The following is a 4,385-nucleotide window of genomic DNA, read 5'->3' as shown; positions in this document are numbered from 1 at the left end:
AATAACCTGCAGGATTCAGGAGTGAAGCTGCTCTCTGCTGGACTGGAGAATCCACACTGTACACTGGAGATACTGAGGTTAGATCATCATTTTATCAGTAAAGAATTGATACAGAATTGATTGTGTCTTTATGTGACTTATATACAGGTACATCCCCAAAAATTTGAATACCATAGAAAAGTAATTTTTTCCCATAATTTAATTTAAAAAAGTGTAACTTTCATACAACCCCAACACCAAAAAAGTTGGGACGCTATGTTAAATATAAATGATAACAGAATGCAATGATTTGCAAATCTCATAAACCGGTATGTTATTCACAATAGAACACAGAAAACATATCCGATGTTTAAACTGAGGAAATGTACAATTTTATGGAGAAAATTAGGTAATTTAGAATTTGATGGCAACAACACATCTCAAAAAAGTTGGGACAGAGCCATATTTACCACTGTGTAGCATCCCCTTTCTTTTAAAAACAGTCTGTATACATCTGGGAACTGAGGAGATCAGTTGCTGGAGTTTTGGGAGAGGAAGGTTGACCCATTCATGTTTGATACTGGATTCTATCTGTTCAACAGTCCTGGGTCTTTTTTTTCGTACTTCTCGTTTGATGCACCAAATGTTTTCAACTGCAGGCAGGCCAGTTCAGCACCCCGACAATTCTACTATGAAACCATGCTGTTGTTTACATTTACATTTACATTTATTCATTTAGCAGACGCTTTTATCCAAAGCGACTTACAAATGAGAAAATACAAGCAAAGCGATATATCAAGCAGAGAACAATACAAGTAGTGATACCATACAAGATTATTAATTGAGATCATTAATTGAGTTCCAGAAGAAGCAAAGTGTGCAGGGTAGAGGTGGAAGTGCAATTTTTTTTTTTTTTTTTTTATGAGTTGGCTAGGTGTTCACGGAAGAGGTGGGTCTTTAGCTGTTTTTTGAAGATAGAGACAGATTCTGATGTCCGGATTGAGGTTGGAAGTTCATTCCACCACTGAGGAACCGTTAGTGTGAAGGTTCTGGAAAGGGATCTTGAGCCACGCTGAGTAGGTACTACTCAGCGTCGGTCGTTGATTGATCACAGATTGCGTGAGGGAATGTAGGCCTTCAGGAGAGAGTTGAGGTAGGAGGCTGCTGTTCCAGACAAGGTCTTGTAGGTGAGCATCAAGGCCTTTAATTTGATGCAGGCGGCTACAGGAAGCCAGTGGAGGGAGATGAAGAGGGGTGTGACATGGGTTCTCTTGGGCTGGTTGAAGACGAGGCATGCTGCTGCATTCTGAATCATCTGAAGGGGTTTGATGGAGCTGGCTGGGAGGCCCAAAAATAGTGAGTTGCAGTAGTCCAGCTTTGAGATAACAAGAGCCTGGACTAGTATCTGTGGCCTGTTCGGTGAGGTAGGGTCGGATTTTCTTGATGTTGTACAGGATGAACCTACAGGACTGTGCAGTTGTTGAGATCATTTGACTGACAAAACAACCTTGTGCCATTCCTGTATATGTCCATGTTTTTGCCAGTGCTTGTATGTTTCATAGTGAGATAAATGAGCGATGAACATGGCTTTGAGGTGTGAGAGGCTGAGAGTGTGTTCCTGTGGTCGACGGTGCTTGAGACACTTAAAACAATTAAACACAGCCATTTCCCTGTGTGATGTTCTCAATGTCCTTGATCACCTGGGAACAGTGTAAATCACATTTCTGGCCTTTTAATGTGCTGTTACACTGATAATTAATATTTCATCATAAGCATGAGTACAAATAACTTCAAGTTCTGACTCCTTATTCCCACTGATAAAAACACTTAATTCCAACATCAGATGAATATATCAAATATATAATCATTTCTGTTCCAGGGTGTGGAAGTGTGATCTCACAGGGGAAAGCTGTAGAGTTCTCTCCTCAGTTCTCAGTTCAAACTCCTCCAGACTGAGAGAACTGAACCTGAGTAACAATAACCTGCAGGATTCAGGAGTGAAGCTGCTCTCTGTTGGACTGGAGAATCCACACTGTACACTGGAGATACTGAGGTCAGATCTCTCTCTCTCTCTCTCTCTCTGTTTCTCTCTCTGTCTCTCTCTCTGTCTCTCTCTCTCTCTCTCTCTCTCTCACACACACACACACACACACACACACACACAAAAACAAAAAAAAGTTAGTTACTGTAGGGATTAAGCAAATAACAGCTTCAATTATCCCTCTTTCCTCCATCAGCCTTTCTGTGTTAAGAGTAGAGTGTTTCTCTTCTCTATGCTACCGCGCGGATGTGGTTTGCCTCAGAGCGTATATGGCGCCGGAGAGAGTCTGATTGAACCACACTGACACAAAGAGTAGCTCAAAAAAGACTTCCCTGTTTATTACAGATTTCACAGGTTTATATACATATACAGAGGGACGCACTGCTGTGTGGAAATAATATGGCAGTTGAACTGTCTGGCCATATACGTGAAAAACATCTTAGGCAATACAAGAATGTACAGGTTTCTGAACATATATGGTATCTGTTTGCTTAACAGAAAAGAGGAAGTTCCTATGGTGACATGTTTACTGGCACATACACAACAGACAGGTCTGAAAAGTTCATGAGACAGAAATTAAACTATAACCTAAACATACTTATACATATCTGAGGGAATAGAGAATAGAGAGTTTCCAACAGTTACCACCTTTGCTTCTCTTTATAGACTTGTGCATAGGTGTGTAAGATTATAAACATGAGATTGTTTTCATCTAATACTACATGACTACATCAACATTTTATTTATTTATTTATCAAAATATATTTAATCTTCTTTGCATACACTGGTATTTACCTTTGTTTTTTTTTGTTGTTGTTTTTGTGTGTGTGCATATGTGTGTGTGTGTGTGTGTGTGTGTGTGTGTGTGTGTGTGTGTGTGTAAATTAGATTTTTCTATTATTATTGAAGTTAGTGTGTTCTCTTGAAGGGGAGTAAAACATTCTAATCACTGAACAGATATGATTATATTTTCATCTAAATGCATATTTATCAAATTGTTGTGGCAAATATTATGATTAAGACACATTTTAAATGAGATGAGATAATGATCTGAGATAGCTTCAGACTGTGGATGTGTGACTATATTTTCTATATTTAATCTGAATATTAGTATTAGATCAAGAGTGTGACCACCATTATGAGTAGGTCCTGATTAACCCCTACTGAATCTAGAATGGACAAAACCGCTGTTCTCAGAGGGTCTTCTGGGTTATCAAAATGAATAAAGTCTCCAACAATTAATGCTTTGTCTAAAGAAACAACCAGGTTCAAGATCCATAAATTCACAAATAAATTCAGAATACAGCCCTGGGGTAGTGGAATTGATGGGGTAGACTTTTTTGGCCTCATGTTGTATTAGTATAAAGAAATTAAATTGCATTGAATTTATAACTGGGTTTTTGTGTGACACCTACATTATAATTATAAATAGCTGCAGTTAACTCGATATTGTGGAACCTAGTTGACGACTCAGTGCAGCTAGCAGACGGTTGGTTTAGCCTGCCTGTCTGCTCCCTGGCCTTGGCTCTGGATTGTCACAGATTAATTAGGCTTGTTCTGAGACTATGTGCTATGCTTCAAGAAATGAGAGCAGCACTTTCCCGAGTGGGATGGATACTGTCCCGCCCTAACAGGCCAGCCTTGCCCTCAAAAATACTCCAATTATATAATATAAAAATAAACACAATTTACAGCATTATCTGTCATAATTTCAACTGCAGTGATCTGATATATTTAGAGTCTTGTGTCAAGTGTGGAAAATTTTTTCTTTCTTGCAGGATGTGTAACTGCAGTATTACAGATGAAGGTTGTACTGCTCTAGCTTCAGTTCTGAAGCCCTCATCACATCTGAGAGTACTGGATCTGAACCACAATAACACAGGAGTATCAGGAGTGAAGCTGCTCTCTGATCTACTGAAGGATCCAGAATGTAAACTGGAGAAACTACAGTGAGTTACTGACCTATTGTCTCTTTACACACACACACACACACACACACACACACACACACACACACACAGAGAGAGAGAGAGAGAGAGAGAGAGAGAGAGAGAGAGAGAAATCTAACACTAATCTTAACCTCAGTAACAACAAGGAAACATTTTATCTATTTAGTGAGTATTTTTAATCTGTCATGTTAAATTTTTATTTCTACACTGTATTGCAAAATGTATGTGGACACCTGACCATCACACCCATATGTAGACCTTTTATCCAAACTGTTGCTACAAAGTCTGAAGCACACAATTGTATAGAACGTCTCTGTACACTGTAGCAGTACAGTTTCCCTTCACTGGAACTAAGAGGATCCCAAACACTGTTCCAGCATGACGACGCCCCTGTGCACAAAGCGAGCTCCATGAAG

This window comes from Ictalurus furcatus, chromosome 25 (genome assembly GCF_023375685.1).
Source record: "Ictalurus furcatus strain D&B chromosome 25, Billie_1.0, whole genome shotgun sequence".
Taxonomy (NCBI): domain Eukaryota; kingdom Metazoa; phylum Chordata; class Actinopteri; order Siluriformes; family Ictaluridae; genus Ictalurus; species Ictalurus furcatus.
The sequence above is the reverse complement of the archived record's forward strand: the minus strand, read 5'-3'. Positions refer to the sequence as shown.